Raw genomic sequence first — 18,768 nt, 5'->3', positions numbered from 1 at the left:
TTAAAGAGGAATCACAAAAATCCCTTAAAGAATTACAGGAAAACTCAATCAAACGGGCAAAGGAAAGGAACAAAACCAGTCATAATCTAAAAATGGAACTAGAAAAAATACAGAAATCACAAAGGGAGACAACCCTGGAGTTAAGAAACCTAGGAAAGAGATCAGAGTCATAGATGCAAACATAACCAACAGAATACAAGAGATAGAAGAGAGAATCGTAGGTGCAAAAGATACCACAGAAAACATTGGTGAAAGAAATGTAAAAGAAAACACAAAAAGCAAAAAACTCCTAACTCAAAACATCCAGGAAATCCAGAACACAATGGGAAAACCAAACCTAAGGATAATATGTATAGAAGAGAGTGAAGATTCCCAACTTAACGGGCCAGTAAATACGTTCAACAAAATTATAGAAGAAAACTTCCCTAACCTAAAGAAAGAGATGCCCATGAACATACAAGAAGCATACAGAACTTCAACTAGACTGGACCAGAAAAAAATTACCTCTTGTCATATAATAATCAAAACACCAAATTCTCTAAACAAAGAAAGAATTTTAAAAGCAGTAAGGAAAAATGGTCAAGTAATATATAAAGGCAGACCTATCAGAATTACACCAGACTTCTCACCAGAGACTATGAAAGCTATAAGATTCTGGGCAGATGTCACACAGACCCTAAGAGAACATAAATGCCAGCCCAGGCTATTATACCCAGCAAAATTCTCAATTACCATAGAGAGAAAAAACAATATATTCCATGACAAAACCAAATTTACAGAATAACTCCACAAATCCAACCCTACAAAGGGTAATAGATGGAAAACACGAACACAAGGAGTACATTTTGCACACTATGGTGACTGCAGTTGAGTACATAAAATGAGCATAAAAACCCTGATGCTAAAACATTAACACACTCTCAGAAACTAGTCTGCGCAGGTGAGAGTATGGACTACAGAAGCTACACAGCTTCTGGAACAGGCAGAAGTGACACAGCTTCTGGGCAAGACTACGTTTTGGGCTCCAGACATCCAGGCACCTTCCCTTCCAGAGGAGAGTGTCTATCCCACCCAGGAGGACTTTGCTAGAGCACCTGGGGAAGCCATCTCTGGTCCTGGATCTCTCAGAGACTAGTCTGTGCAGGTGAGAATTCAGACTACAGAAGCTATAGAGCTTCTGGGACAGGCCCTGTTTTGGGCCTTCATCTTCAGCCAGGAAGCAGGTCTGAACACCAGATATCTGTGCACCTTTCCTGCAAGAGGAGAGCTGGCCTGCAGAGAGTACTTTGACCACTGAAACTCAGGAGAGGGCTAGTCTCCCAGGTCTGCTGACAGAGGCTAACAGAATCACAGGAGGAACAAGCTCCAACCAGAGACAACTATAACAACTAACTCCAGAGATTACGAGATGGTGAAAGGCAAATGTAAGAATCTTACTAACAGAAATCAAGACCACTCACTATCATCAGAACCCAGCACTCCCACCTCAGCAAGTCCTGGATAGCCAAACACACCCGAAAAGCTAGACTCCGATTTAAAAACATATCTCATGATGATAGTAGAGGTTATCAAGAAGGACTTTAATAACTCACTTAAAGAAATACAGGAGAACACTGCTAAACAGGCAGAAGTCTTTAAAGAAAAACAGGAAAACACAACCAAAGAGGTGGTGGAATTGAACAAAACCATACAAGATCTAAAAAGGGAAGTAGAAACAATAAAGAAAACCCGAAGTGAGACAACGCTAGAGATAGAAACGCTAGGAAAGATATCTAGAACCATAGATGCAAGAATCAGCAACAGAAGAGAAGAGACTGAAGAGAAAATCTCAGGTGCAAAATATTCCATAGAGAACATAGGCAAAACCATCAAAAAAATGCAAAATGCAAAAAGATCCTAACTCAAAACATCCAGGAAATCCAGGACACATTGAGAAGACCAAATCTAAGGATAATAGGAGTAGATGAGAATTAAGATTTTCAACTCAAAGGACCAGCAAACATCTTCAACAAAATTATTGAAGAAAACTTCCCAAATCTAAAGAAAGAGATGCCCATGAACATACAAGAAGCCTACAGAACTCCAAATAGACTGGACCAGAAAAGAAATTCCTCCCGACACATAATAATCAGAACAACAAATGCACTAAATAAGAATAGAATATTAAAAGAAGTAAGGGAAAAAGGTCAAGTAACATATAAAAGGCAGGCCTATTAGAATTACACCAATTTTCTCACCAGAGACTATGAAAGCCAGAAGATCCTAGACAGATGTTATACAGACACTAAGAGAACACAAATGCCAGCCCAGGCTACTCTACCAGCAAAATTCTAAATTACCATAGATGGAGAAACCAAAGCATTCCATGACATACCAAATTCATACAATATCTTTCCACAAATCAGGCCCTTCAAAGGATAATAACGGAAAAAATATATATAAGGACAGAAACAACGCCCTAGAAAAAGCAAGAAAGTAATCCTTCAACAAAACTAAAAGAAGACAGCCACAAGAACAGAATGCCAACTCTAACAACAAAAATAATAGGACGCAACAATTACTTTTTCTTAATATCTCTTAATATCAATGGACTCAATTCCCCAATAAAAAGACATAGACTAACAGACTGGCTACACAAACAGGACCCAACATTTTGCTGCTTACAGGAAACCCATCTCAGGGAAAAAGACAGGTACTACCTCAGAGTGAAAGGCTTGAAAACAATTTTCCATGCAAATGGTCTGAAGAAACAAGCTGGAGTACCCATTCTAATATGGAATAAAATTGACTTCCAACCCAAAGTTATCAAAAATACAAGGAGGGACACTTCCTACTCATCAAAGGTAAAATCCTCCAAGAGGAACTCTCAGTTCTGATAATCTATGCTCCAAATGAAAGGACAGCCACATTCATTAAAGAAACTTTAGTAAAGCTCAAAGCTCACATTATAGTGGGAGACTTCAACACCCCACTTTCATCAATAGACAGATTGTGGAAACAGAAACCAAACAGGGACACATTGAAACTAACAGAAGTTATGAAACAAATGGATTTAACAGATATTTATAGAACATTTTATCCTAAAACAAAAGGATATACCTTCTTCTCAGCACCTCATGATACCTTCTCCAAAAATTGACCATATAATTGGTCACAAAACAGGACTCAACAGATTAAAAAATATTGAAATTGTCCCATGCATCCTGTCAGATCACCATGGACTAAGGCTGATCTTCAATAACAACATAAATAATAGAAAGCCATCATTCACGTGGAAACTGAACAACACTCTACTCAATGATACCTTGGTCAAGGAAGAAATAAAGAAAGTAACTAAAGACTTTTTAGAGTTTAATGAAAATGAAGCCACAACATACCCAAATGTATGGGACACCATGAAAGCATTTCTAAGAGGAAAACTCATAGCTCTGAGTGCCTACAAAAAGAAACTAGAGAGAGCACACACTAGCAGCATGACAACACACTTAAAAGCTCTAGAAAAAAAAGGAAGCAAATTCACCCAAGAGGAGTAGACTGCAGGAAATAATCAAACTCAGGGGCGAAATCAACCAAGTGGAAACAAGAAGAACTATTCAAAGAATCAACCAAAGGAGGAGCTGGTTCTTTGAGAAAATCAACAAGACAGATAAACCCTTAGCCAGACTCACTAGAGGGCACAGGGACAGCATCCTAATTAAGAAAATCAGAAATAAAAAGGGAGATATAACAATAGACCACGAGGAAATCCATAAAAAACATCACATCCTACTACAAAAGGGTATACTCAAGAAAACTGGAAAACCTGGATCAAATGGATGAATTTCTACACACATACCAGGTACCAAAGTTGAATTAGGATCAGATTAATGATATAAAGAGTCCCATATCCCCCGAAGAAAAAGAAATGGCCATTAATAATCTCCCAACCAAAAAAGAAGCCCAGGACCTGATGGGTGTATTGCACAGTTCTATCAGACCATCAAAGAAGGCCTAATATCAATTCTCCTCAAACTATTCCATAAAATAGAAACAGAAGGTATTTTATACAATTCATTCTATGAAACCACCATTACTCTGATAACCTAAAACACATAAAGACCCAACAAAGATAGAGAACTTCAGACCAATTTCCCTTATGAATATTGATGCAAAAATACTCAATAAAATTCTCGCTAACTGAATCCAAGAACACATTAAAACAATCATCCATCCTGACCAAGTAGGTTTCATCCCAGGGATGCAGGAATGGTTCAATATATGGAAATCCATCAACGTAATCCAGTACATAAACAAACACAAAGACAAAAACCACATGATCATCTCGTTAGATGTGGAGAAAGCATTTGACAACATCCAACACCCATTCATGATAAAAGCCTTGGAAAGATCAGGAATTTGAGGCCCATAACAAAACATGGTAAAGGCAATCTACAGCAAACCAGTAGCCAACATCAAAGTAAATGGTGAGAAGCAGGAAGGAATCCCACTAAAATCAGGGACTAGACAAGGCTGCCCACTTTCTCCATACCTATTCAACATAGTACTTGAAGTCCTAGCCAGAGCAATTCAACAACAAAAGGAGATCAAGGGGATACAAATTGGAAAGGAAGAAGTCAAAATATCACTTTTTGCAGATGATATGATAGTATATGTAATTGACCCTAAAAATTCCACCGGAAAACTCCTAAACCTGATAAACAGCTTCATTGAAGTAGCTGGATATAAAATTTACTCAAACAAGTCAATGGCCTTTCTCTACACAAAGGATAAACAAGCTGAGAAAGAATTTAGGGCAACAACACCCTTCACAATAGTCACAAATAATATAAAATACCTTAGTGTGACTCTAACTAAGGAAGTGAAAGATCTGTATGATAAGAACTTCAAGTATCTGAAGAAAGAAATTAAAGAAGATCTCAGAAGATGGAAAGAGCTCCCATGCTCATGGATTGGCAGGATCAATATACTAAAAATGGCTATCTTGCCAAAAGCAATCTACAGATTCACTACAATCCCCATCAAAATTCTAACTCAATTCTTCAATAAATTATAAAGGGAAATTTGCAAATTCATCTGGAACAACAAAAAACCTAGGATAGCAAAAACTCTTCTCAATGATAAAAGAACCTCAGGTGGAATCACCATGCCTAACCTAAAGCTGTACTACAGAGCAATTGTGATAAAAACTGTATGGTACTGGTATAGTGACAGACAAGTAGAACAATGTAATAGAATTGAAGACCCAGAAATAACCCCACACACTTATGGTCACTAGATCTTTGACAAGGGAGCTAAAACCATCCAGTGGAAAAAAGACAGCATTTTCAACAAATGGTGCTGGCATAACTGGAAGTTATGATGTAGAAGAATGCAAATTGATCCACTCTTATCTCCTTGCACTAAGGTCAAATCTAAGCGGATCAAGGAACTTCACATAAAACCAGAGACACTGAAACTTATAGAGGAGAAAGTGAGGAAAAGCCTCAAAGATATGTGCACAGGGAAAATATTCCTGAGTAGACCAGCAATGGATTGTGCTGTAAGATCGAGAATCGACAAGTGGGACCTCATAAAATTGCAAAGCTTCTATAAGGGAAAAGACACTGTCAATAAGACGAAAAGGCCACCAACAGATTGGGAAAGGATCTATACCAATCCTAAATCAAATAGGGGACTAATATCCAATATAAAGAACTCAAAAAGGTGGACTCCAGAAAATCAAATAACCCCATTAAAAAAATGGAGCTCAGAGCTAAACAAAGAATTCTCAACTGAGGAATACTGAATGGCTGAGAAGCACCTGAAAAAATGTTCAGCATCCTTAATCATCAGGGAAATGCAAATCAAAACAACCCTGAGATTCCACCTCACACCAGTCAGAATGGCTAAGATCAAAAATTCACGTGACAGTAGATGCTGGAGAGGATGTGGAGAAAGAGGAACACTCCTCCATTTTTGGTGGGATTGCAAGCTTGTACAAACAATCTGGAAATCAGTCTGGTGGTTTTTCAGAAAATTAGACATAGTACTACTGGAGGATCCCACAATACCTCTTCTGGGCATATATCCAGAAGATGTTCCAAAAAGTAAGAAGGACACATGTTCCACTATGTTCATAGCAGCCTTATTTATAATAACCAGAAGCTGGAAAGAACCCAGATGTCCCTCAACAGAGGAATGGATACAGGAAATATGGTACATTTACATAATGGAGTACTACTCAGCTATTAGAAAGAATGAATTTATGAAATTCCTAGGCAAATGGACGGACCTGGAGGGTATCTTCCTGAGTGAGGTAACCCAATCACAAAAGAACTCACATGATATGTTCTCACTGATAATTTGATATTAGCCCAGAAACTTAGAATACCCAAGATACAAGATACAATTTGAAAAACAAATGAAACTCAAGAAGAACTTAGACCAAAAGAGGGTGGACACTTTGCCCCTTCTTAAATTGGGAACAAAACACCCATGGAAGGAGTTACAGAGACAATGTTTAGAGCTGAGACGAAAGGATGGACCATCTAGGGACTGCCATACCCGGGAATCCATCCTATAATCAGCCTCCAACCGCTGACACCATTGCATACACTAGCAAGATTTTGCTGAAAGGACCCTGATATAGCTGTCTCTTGTGAGACTATGCCGGGGCCTAGCAAACACAGAAGTGGATGCTCACAGTCAGCTATTGGATGGATCACAGGGCCTCCAATGGAGGAGCTAGAGAAAGTACCCAAGGAGCTAAAGGGAACTGCAACCCTATAGGTGGAACAACAGTATGAACTAACCAGTACCCCTGGAGCTTTTGTCTCTAGCTGCATATTTATCAGAAGATGGCCTAGTCAGCCATCATTGGGAAGAGAGGCTCCTTGGTCTTGCAAACATTATATGCCTCAGTAAGTGGGATTGCCAGAGCCAAGAAGTGGGAGTGGGTGGGTAGGGGAGTTGGGGGGGGGGTATGGGGGACTTATGGGAGAGCATTTGAAATGTAAATGGAGTAAATACCTAATTAAAAAGAAAGATGGAACAATGTAACAGTCAACTTTACTTGCCTGAGATGTACCATGTGATCAACTTTTACAACCTAAGCTAAGACATAGCTGCAATCTTAACTCTTCCATGCTCTGACCCAGGACAATGCACGTGTATCATTTGCTTAAAAGCTGCAAACACAGAAGTTGAAAGAAACCCTATAAAATCTAGCTTTAAGGTTGAAATTATCCATTTATGAATACTGATTGATAAACAGTGGTATTTGTTGTCTGGTTCAGTTGGGACCGGTTGAAGCCAACGACTTAATCACATGTAAAAATCTGTTAGAGATGGGGCTGGAGAGATGGCTCAGCGATTAAGAGCACTGATTGCTCTCCCAAAGGTCCTGATTTCAAATCCTAGCAACCACATGGTGGTTCACAACCATCTGTAATGAGATCTGATGCCCTCTTCTGGGTTGTCTGAAGACAGCTACAGTGTACTTACATATAATAAATAAATAAGTCTTTAAAAAAAAACATTAACACTATAGAGACCAAAACATCAAACAGATGCTTGAAAATCATGAGTGAACTTGTGGTGCTGACAGGTTCTTGCAATAAACAGTCAAATAAATATATGCAGTCTGATCATGGACCAGGTGTCCAATATTTTAATAATACTACTAAATAAATTTTATGCTAAATATATCCATCATCAAAGTAACATGATTTTTTTAATGATATTTTGGCTCCATTCTTCATAAAACTCAAACATTTCAGTGCAATGCCATTCCCAGAATAGATGCTCCATGTATATGTGTTGAGAGACTTCACTCATAATATCACTGTGGGCATCATGTGACATGGTAATTAAGAGCTCACTTCAGAGGACTTTGGGATAAGGTGATAAACTAGAGGCTGCCACTGTGTGAACCCGTGAAGCAGGGGTCAATATAATTTAAAATGTACTTTATCCTTAGGAAATAAAAAAGAGCTTCACAAACCCTCAAAGGAGTGACAGAATGTCAGAAAAGAATATGAAAATGGTTGTCATGACAAGGAGCTAAGCATATCACCAGCTGTGCAGCAAGGAAAGTCATGCTGCTTCTAAAAGTAAGCCAGGCAGTGGCAGACACGAGCCCACAGTCTCCAGGGCCTCTAATCCAGTTGCAGGTTTTAGTAAGAAGGTTATTTCTCCAATTGGTGGGTTAGCCATGCACAGGAATCCCATTTTGTCATATTAAAAGAAAGGCCTGTGGGTGGGTACCATCTTGAGGGAGTCTATTGTCAAGCACTAGGCTAATCTGAGGGAACCTGAGCTGGGGAAAGAATCACAGGCAAACCTCAATTTGTCCTGACATAGTCTCTGGTTAAGGTAAGGTCCTACAGACAGTTATGAAGTACAGAAGGCCCAGACACTATGGATTGAATGATGCAGGTGGCAAAGGCTGGTAAAGGCTGGAAAGTGTAAGGAGAGCTGAGCCCACCACAGATATCTAGGAGCAGTCCTTATCAACTGAGAATTGCCCTGGAGTTTGACAACTTTGGAGCTAGCTGGTGTGTTGATTTCTGGAGTCACCTACTTGTCATACATGATTCTGAGCCCTGAGAAATCAGCATCTGGGAAGTGTACATCATAACCACAGCAGTGTTCCTCCAGCACAGTGATCCTCAGGTGACATGGAAAAGATGAATTCAGGACCTCCAGTCATATCTATCACAGTGTTAAGGTTGCTCTCCACACTCTTGACACAACTGGGAGACAAACTGTTGTGCCCACCTCGGCCAGCAAGGAAGACACAACACGGTCGGATTCTTCTCAACAGCCTTTATTGCAGGAACGCCTCCATGCTGCTACAGGGACCCTGGGAACCCAGGGAGGTCTGCTTATACACTCTCCAGCACAGGGAAAAGCTTTGTGGCCCCCTGAGATTGGTCAGTCTGCCGGCACCTAATTTGCATGCACCCACTCAGGAGGGGTTGGTGCCAGACTGGGGCTTACACCTGCGCTGATGTTGTTTATGACAATGGCACACCTGGCGCCTGGCACCATCTTAGAGTTGGCTTCCTACATCTCTCCCTTTTTTGTTTAATAATATGATGCTGGACTAGGTCTGGGCAAATCTGTCCATTGGCCACGGCTCCTGTCTTAGGTCGATCCTGTCTTCATCTCTCTCCCTTCATCTTTTTCTCCCCTGAACCCTGGGCCTCTCACTCTTATATACTCTCAGCCCTCATCCACTCACGGCAGGCCACATCACCTCACCAGGCACGTGACTTCAGCCAATCAGGGCGGCTGGGGCATATCTCCACTAAAATGGATTCGCCAGTATCCTGGTACATGCAGCTCTCACGATGGTTATGGCTTATTTTCAGGTGTATGAGTAAGTCAGGTGCAAGTCATAAGACTTAGCTGCAGTCCCAGGCACCATCTTGGGACTGCTGCCACACCCACTCCTCACATCTCCCCCTTTTTTCTTTTTTGGCAGAGAGAATGTCTGTCTTAGATTGCCCCCTGCAGCAGTGCCCCTTACCCGTCCTTGGGAGACAAACAGCATTGGCTTGATCCCTGTCTTAGGTTGGTGACATGCCCAGGGAGTCTTATCCGTCATTGACTACTTCTCTATCATGCCAAGCCACACTTGAGGAGATTGTCCTGTCTGCATGCAGCAGGTGCACCAGAAGGCCAGGACACTGATTAATCTATGGCCCGATTTTGATTGCTACAAGCAAGCCTCATGGGTGAAGGTAGAGGTCTGATCCCCAGTGTGCAAGTATAGGGGCCTACACAAAACCATCCCTTGGGCTCATCACCCAGAGAGGTCTTGGCCAGCTCCCGTGTCATTTTTCCTGGGGGAAGGGAACTAGGACACTGAACCATCATGCAATCAGGCGTGCCTTCCACAGGATGCCAACAGCAAGCTATCCTCTGTGCAGTGCTTAGCCTCGCAGCCCATGACATAACGCAGCATTATTTCTTTAGAGCGGCAAGTCAAATCTGAGGAGATTGTCCCACCTCCACTGCAGCAAAGGCCTGCGCCACCATGGCGGAAGTGCGGGCCTGCACACACTGCACCCAGCACATACACCAAACACACAACACACACACTATTACAAACATACATCCCAGGGCTCCCATCAGCCCTGAGGCAAGGAATCAGTGCAACTACCATTCACCCCACATAACAATCATACATATAAGGGGCACTATCCAAGGTGGAAGGGAATCAGGAACACTCCTACAAAAAGGAAGGGGGGCCCATCTAGGTTGGGAGGGTATAGTGCCATTGCCCTTGGATATACTGGCAGGCCACACCCCTCGAATCCAGGTAGTATTAGCTTTAGTAGATACAGCTGAACACAATCACTCATCTGTGAAATATTTTGAATCATCTGAAAACACAGCAATCTCTTTTACTGAAGCAGCATAGAAAAAAAAGGCAATTGTAGTGAAGCATTAGATATAAAGAATAATATAAAGAACACAGGAACACAGAGCTTTCCAGTTCTCACTAGGGGCAGCATTCTCAACCACAGCAACATACATGTCCTCTTAGCTCTGCTTGCCCTGAATTGCTCTGGTCAGCCGTTCTGGGACCCAAAGCTGTTGTCGGGGATCCTGGGGAAACACAAACAGACCCTCTCACCCAAACCAATTGAGAGCGCTCCTCTCTCACATGATTCAGTGCCTCATTACCTCTCTGGAGTTCTGCGCCACATCTCACCAACTTCCAGACTGGCAAAACTCCTTTTAGTAAAACCCCGTTCCTCTGCAAACCTCAATTCCCCATGGTGCTTGGTGCAACTTGTCCCAAAACCGTGAACCTTAACTTGTCCCAAAACCTGGAACCTTAACTTGTCCCAAAACCGGGAACCTTAACTTGTCCCAAAGCTGGGATAAAGAGAAGAGAAGAGAAGAGAAGAGAAGAGAAGAGAAGAGAAGAGAAGAGAAGAGAAGAGAAGAACTTGTCCCAAAGCTGGGAGCAGCCCTGGCCGGCTCCTTTTTTTCTGTATCATTAGGATTGAAAGGTGGAGCTGTTGGCACTTTCTGTTTTATCCTTTTTTTCACCGATACTCCCTTTTTCAATGGGTTGGCTCTATATGGCCAATCCAGATCATACCTATCCCTCTCATACCAAGCTGCCTCTTCTTCTAGGTCAGCTTCATCATCCTCACTAAGCTCTGAGCTACTGGAGTCAGAACTTGATAGACTTAGCGATAAGTCTTTTAAATAGGGATATATTTTTGCTACTTCCTTTTCTTTATCACTGTTTCTTTTTCCTTTTTCTTTATCACTATTTCCTTTTCCTTTTGTATTTGTCTTTTCTCCCTTCTCTTTTCTTTTTTTCCTTTTCACCCCTTTTCCTTCTTTTGTTCATATGATCCTTATCTTCCTCTGACATGCTTTCTTGTTGTTCCATAAGAATTTTCTGACCTGCCTTAGTTGCTTCTATCAAACAAAAGCAGAGGCCATAAATTGCAAAACACGAAACAACAATGATAAGAGCTACCCACACTGGGTCCACGGGCGAGAAAAATATATCCCCCCCGCCCCCGTCATGTCCGCACTCGACCAGCAAGAACGACACGACCACCAGTCCTTCTAATAGCAGTTTATTCAGCAAACTTCCATCTTCATCTCTCTCAATTCAACTTTTTCTCTCTCAACTTTATCTCTCTCTCTCTAACATGGGCCTCTCACTCTTATATACTCCCAGCCCTCATCCACTCACAGCAGGCCACGTCACCTCACCAGGCACGCAGCTTCGACTAATCAGGGCAGCAGGGGCATGTCTCCACCAAAATGGATTTGCCAGTATCCTTGGTGCACCTGTGCAGCTCTCACGATGGTTGTGGCTTATTTTCAGGTGTATGAGGAAGTCAGGTGCAAGTCATAAGACTTAGCTGCAGTCCCTGGCGCCTTCTTGGGACTGCTGCCACACCCGCTCCTCACACCCCCCTTTTAACCGGGGATCAATTTGGGAGACTTACCGGTACCGCCATTCCCCAGCTGGAGAGTTCTGAATCCACAAGATCATCCTCAGGTCCCCGTATTGGCCACCAGTTTGTTGTGCCCACCTCAGCCGGCAAGGAAGACACAACACGGTCGGATTCTTCTCAACAGCTTTATTGCAGGAACGCCTCAATGCTGCTGCGGGGACCCTGGGAACCCAGGGAGGTCTGCTTATATACTCTCCAGCACAGGGAAAGGCTTCATGGCCCCCTGGGATTGGTCAGTCTGCCGGCACCTAATTTGCATACACGCTCGGGAGGGGTTGGCGCCAGACTGGGGCTTACACCTGAGCTGATATTGTTTAGGACAAGAGCATACCTGGCACCCAGCACCATCTTAGAGTTGGCTTCCTACAATAAACTTCAGCTAAAACAACCATTCCAGGAAACATTCCAGGAAAGAAAGAGAACATGCCCACAACACAGAGTTCAAAGCCAAGTAATCATAATCAAAGAAGGAAAGCTTCAACCTTTCCCTAAGTTTATATAAGACATGAGGCCTGCAGAGAGATGGAAATTTCCACTTCTGCAGCTGCCTGCAAGTTGGCAGGGATGAAGTAGTGGGAGTTGTCATCAATGCTAGGATGACACCATTGAAGCATGGCTGCCTTTGAGTCATCTGCAGTCCTCTAAGCAAGTGCAATGAATTCAACAGTTCTCTGACCCAGACTTTGGTGGAATCATTTCTTTGGCCTATAATTGATGTCCTGTCGTGAGTGAAGAAATGTTTGTTTACATATTCCCAGTTAAAGCCAAGCATCTAGATACTTATAAAGTCCAGCACTGTTTCTAGAACACTAGAGCTTGTTGCCTTTACTATCTGCAGGTGACTTCCACTCTGACTCCCACCTTTGCTCCTCATACTTTTGGTTGGTTTTGGTTTTCTTTCTTCCTTCCTTCCTTCCTTTCTTCCTTCCTTCCTTTCTTTCTTTCTTTCTTTCTTTCTTTCTTTCTTTCTTTCTTTCTTTCTCTCTCTCTCTCTCTCTCTCTCTCTCTCTCTCTCTCTGTCTCTCTCTCTCCCTCCCTCCCTCCCTCCCCTTCCTTTCTTTCTTTTTCTTTTTTTCTTTCTTGTTTTTTGTTTGTTTGTTTGTTTTTTTGAGACACAGTTTCTCTGTATATCCCTGGCTGTCCTGGAACTCACTTTGTAGACCAGGCTGACCTCGAACTCAGAAATCCACCTGCATCTGCCTCCCAAGTGCTGGGATTAAAGGCGTGCGCCACCACCTTGGTTTTCTTTCTTAAGATTTAATTACTCTTAAGACATACAGGAAGAGGGTATCAGATCACATTACAGATGGTTATGAGCCACCATGTAGTGGTTGCTGGGATTTGAACTCAGGACCTCTGGAAGGGAAGTTAGTGCTCTTAACCACTAAGCCATCTCACCACTTACCAGTACTTTCATTTGCACTCCTTTGGAACATTTTTTCCCTATAGAAGTCATAAGCACAACAGCTGTTCGACTTCCTCATTTTAACCTTTCAAAGCCTCAATAGGAGACTTGCCTTTTAGGGTTTTTGTCCTTAGCAATCTAATGGAAGGATGTTTTAAATTAGACTGATAAGCATTAGTAGGGTGGTTAGGAGTTTCTCAGACATTTTTTATAGTAACAATCAATATAAAATTACATGAACATCTTAATATATCTAAAGTGAGTAAATGATTGATTTAGGAATTTCAGTTAAATACAATTAACCAATGTCAAGGTGGGGAAATATCTCAGTTGGAAAAATGCTTGCTGCACATGCACCTTGATCCCCGGAACCCATGGAACCCGGAACCCATAGGGCCAGTGCTTGTAATCTGAACACTAGGGAGGCCAAGACATTTTAACACTGACATTCATTGGCCAACCTGTCTAGCCTAACTGGCAAATCCCAGGCTAAAATGAAAAAATGAAAATCTTCAAACAAAAATAAGGTAGACGGAACCTGAAGAATGATGTGGTTTCCAATACAGGTACATGCACATTCCACAAACCCGCATAGTTTTCAAGTAAGTGATTTTTTTTCTTTTTTCTCTTTCCTTCCTTCCTTTGTTATTTCTTTCTTTCTTACTTTCTTTCTTTTCCTCTCTTCCTCTCTTCCTTCCTCTCTTCCTTCCTTTCTTTCTTTCTTTCTTTCTTTCTTTCTTTCTTTCTTTCTTTTTTCTCTTTTTGTACAAAGATAGTCTAAAATATAGGGGACAGTCATTCAGAGAGCACAGGGAAAATGGTCCTAATATTGATCTCATGTATTTGCCACTAAACTAAAGTTCATGAGAGTGAAAGAAGTTGAACAGGTTAAATGGTTATTTGCAATAATGTCAACATTTATTCTAACTAGTTGTTGCAATAACTACAGGCACAATGAATCAATTAATGCAAAGAAACAGTCATTAGGGACAGGAAGCCAGACTGATTGGTGTCTGGTACCAGGCTGTTACAGTATGACTATCCTAAATGACAGCTCTCTTAAGCTTGGGCGTTTACAGTAAATAAAAAGAGTATTATGTGAATAGTCTAGCTTTCCAAAAATCACAATATGAAAGCATGGCTTTTCAAGGAATGGCATATAAAAATGTGTGCTCTGTCTTAACACTATCTGAATCATGTAGGATAACTGACATGATTTAGGTGTTATACAAAGGTCAGGTTTCTGCAGGCTTGAAGCACTTGGAGCAGATCACATGAATGAGTACTCTTATTTTTGAAAATGTTGATGCAGGATAGAGATTTTCCACCCAAATCAAAATGTTAGAAAGAAAGTGCTTTGGAAGTTTTGTGAAAAATTCCAACAATGTCCCCAACAGAAGTTCCTTTGTGTTCCTTACTTTCAAGCTCTATTACCTTGGTTCCTTGAAGCCAAGCTCTTTCCTACTCTTTAGGACATAAACAGTGAGCTGGAGCCCTGGAGAGGTACTGTGTACTCATTCTGGGGTCTTCTCAGAAAAGGTCATTCAGCCAGCTGTATTCAAAGTGAGAACTCTTAGAGTTTGGGGTGAGAAAAACACTTTGGGAATCCTTTGCCTGCTAGAAACTCAAAGAAGCCATCCTGATAGCAACATACAAGGCATACACTCTCCATTCTAGACCATTTCTCCTTAGAGAGTGGGTTCAGGAGCATTTCCCCAGGACTAGCACTAGGATAATGTACATATCTCACCATATCCCATATTTGTTACTATTGTTTGTTTTTATACAAGGCTTCTGGGGGTCAAACTCAGATCCTCATACTTGCAAAGCAAACACTTTTCAAGCAAAGCCATTGCCCATCACCCCACCCCAATCTGAAACATGCTTTGTACTGTAGAATTAATTTTGATTGCTGTATCCTGATTGTACTGGGGTTGCTAAGCTATCTTTCACTTCTAATGCCACTTTGTTGGACTATGATCTGTTATACCCAAGTCTCAGGACTCTAAAGACGACTGAGGAGCCAATTCCAATGCAAACACATAAGAATCTTTACTATGAACTTGGGAGTAAGGTCTCTTATTGTCACCATGGCAGCAAGTCAGAGTGAGAGAGCCCCGAGTCTAGGGGTACAGATCATTTATTTCAGCTACAGAACGCTTGGGGAACTTCTATATGGGTCAGCAAGTTAATTAAAAGAAAACTGCATTTCTGGAGTAATCTTCAGGAACTGAACACAGGGACAAAATCACCTGACAAACAGGGTCAGGTTATCTATTTTCTGCAGGATGTCTTAGGTTGTCTCTTTGTACCTTGATCCTGGTATTGTAGCCTGGCTATTGATAAGAGGCAGGGCGAGTTTCACATAGGATGTTTGCTCTGGTGGACTTTGTGAAATTCTTCCTGGAATTGGAATTTAACCCTGGTTTCACACAAAATGATGTTTCTTCAAAAACAGGGTTGTCCCGAGCTATCGTTCTCGCCGGCAAGAACACACTCGGACAACCAGATTCTTCTATGGCAAGCTTTATTGCTTCTTAAGGAGGGAAGTCCCAGACCCCAGAAAATGGTGCTGCTTATATAGCCCTCAGCGTGGCGTTTCAGCACCTGATGTGGCATGTCAGCTCCTGATTTGTTGCTCGCCCATCACCTCATTACTACGCCCCGAGATGGGCAGTGACTAGGCATGAGTTCACTCTTGCACTTGCACACAAGGCTTGTTTACTAGTTAGGCACAGCGGAAGCCAGCGCCATCTTATAATGGCAATTGCTCGCGGCATGGCTCTCCACACAGGGTTTATAGATTTATTTAGGAAAAGAAATTCAGGAATAGGGTTGGTCAAAATGATGTTTATTAGAAGAGTTTTCTTGACTTTGTGTAGATATTGTATGCCATAGAAGGGAATGGATGAATAAATGTATGTATAAATGAACCAAAGCTTGAATAGATTCATGAAAGTATGTCATTAAGACTGGCACATTTTGGGGCTGGAGCGATGCCTTAGCAGTTAAGAGCACTGACTGCTTTTCCAGAGGTCCTGACCACATGGTGACTCATAACCATCTATAATGAGATTTGATGCCATCTTGTGTATACTCATATACATTAAATAAATAAATAAATCTTTTTTTAAAAGACTGACATATTTTGCCACTGAGCCTTTTTTTTTAACTTGTTAATTCCCCTTTCTTCCCTCTAGTTCTCGAGTGTCTATCTCCCTGATCTTCTTTCAAATTTATGACCTATTTTTTTTATTTATTGATCACACACACACACACACACACACATCTAAATATGCAAGTTCAACCTGTACAAACTGTATAAAATTACATGGTTGTCTATTTTCAAAGCTGAATTTGGTATCTTGCCCATAGAAGAGTATTTCTCCTGATCTCATAATTCCTTAGTTTCTTCCATGGAATTAAGGCATCCCGAGCTTCCCTTTCCCATGTTATCATTTCTATTGTTGTTGTTTTTCTGCTCATGTTCAGGCAGTAATCTTGGTTTGTGCTTAGAGGGACACCTCTATTTCACAGATTAACTTGTTCAGTTAACTTCATTGCTACTCCATTCACAATAATGAGGAAATAAAAACAACCTAAATGTCCTTTAATTAACGAATGGGTAGTGAAAATGTGGAACATACACACTATGAAATACTGTTCATCTGTTTAAAAAAAAAGGAAGGCAGGTAGGCAGGCAGGCAGGGAGGGAGAGAGGGAGGGAGAAACAGAGGAAGGAAGAAGGAAGGAAGGAAGGAAGGAAGGAAGGAAGGAAGGAAGGAAGGAAAGAAAAAACCACAAACTTTGCAGATAAGTAGGAACAATAAAAAAGATCATGTTGAGCCTCAGAAAGATAAATGGCATTCCAAGTGCTATCTCTCATATGAAGTACCTAACTTCAAATCTTTTGATGTGAGTATATATCCTCAAGTTATTACAGAAACCAGGAAAGTAAAGAGGATAATTGTTGAGCCAGCAGCTCGCAACATGAACGGTTCGACTGAGAAGGCTACTCGAGCTGTAAGAGAGGAATCTAGACGGGGCGAAAGAAGAAACGGAGCTAAGACAAATTCATTCTGATCAAAGCTCAAATTTTATTGTTGCGACACTAGTTATAAAGGAAGGTGGAGGGGACCCGATTCCCGCCGAATAATCTCTGGTCCAGTAGAAAGGTGCACGTGTGTGGCTCCGCAGGTTCTAGCAGTGGGCGTGGCAGAACGAATGAGCAGGAAGCTCCACCCCTGAGCAAGCAGGTTTCAGGCTGGGGGAGGGGAGACTACAGATAATGATAGCAAGGAGAAGAGCAGGGTCTATGTGACCTGATGGGAAAAATGAAAAAGACAGTGAGGGCTTTAATTAGGGAAAGGTAGGGAAATAAATACATAAGGACAAAGGAGGATAAAGTCACAATAAGGATGTCTGGAAAACTCATAAGGAATCATATTATTAACCATCTACCTAAAATACCTTTTCTGCTTGAAGTTGATAAATAAATAAACAAAATTTCCCATATGAGCTACAATGCTGTCTCCAGGGGCCAAAGCCCATCTAAGGAAAACCCTAAGACCAGGAATGAGAAGCTTTCTTTGAGTTGTTCAGGGTTGTCCAAGAGACTCTGGAAACATTACAGGCTAATGCTATTGTCCTTGGTTACCTCAACCCACCCCAAGGTGAAAGATAATCCCTTATTTATGAAAACACCATGCACTCCAAACACTGAGCTGGATCCAACCCGAAAGCCTCCTTCGTGAGGACTAGCTTTCACAAAGCTAGAAGGTGTTTGGACTTCTTATATATTAGTTAAGCAGGAATTTAAAAGAATCAGCAAGTACCTAGCATTAGCACCACTGAGAACACTGGATGTTCTACAACACTAGAAACCACTATGGGAATATGGAATCTATTGAAAAGCATAAGACCCTCTGCTGTCTAAATTCCTTTTGCTACTTCATATCTAAGAAGGAAAAGAAGGTAGACAAGCATAGTACTTCTGTATTCTAAGAGACCACCTATGGGGCTAAAGTGTTAACTTTTTTCGCTTTCTCAATGAACAGAAGTTGAATTAACAAGCCAAAAGATGCCTAGGACAGGAAACCCTTTCTCTCCCCTTCTTCTCAACTGTTTTCCATTTCCTTTTCTTTTTGAGTTAGCTTGTCATGAATGGTTTTTTAAAAAGTATTACATTAGTCAATTTACAGAAAATGAAATATGTACACCACATCACAAAACCACAAGCCTAGGAAAGAACATCTTTAATGGACAGCTGTTGATAACTGTCATCTGAGGTTGCCTTCTGTCCCTCACATGCATACATGTGCATACATGCACATGCAAATCTAAGATGCATGCACACATACACAAAAGAAAAGGAAAAGTCTTTTT

This window comes from Mus musculus, chromosome 18, assembly GCF_000001635.26.
Source record: "Mus musculus strain C57BL/6J chromosome 18, GRCm38.p6 C57BL/6J".
Taxonomy (NCBI): Eukaryota; Metazoa; Chordata; class Mammalia; order Rodentia; family Muridae; genus Mus; species Mus musculus.
The sequence above is the reverse complement of the archived record's forward strand: the minus strand, read 5'-3'. Positions refer to the sequence as shown.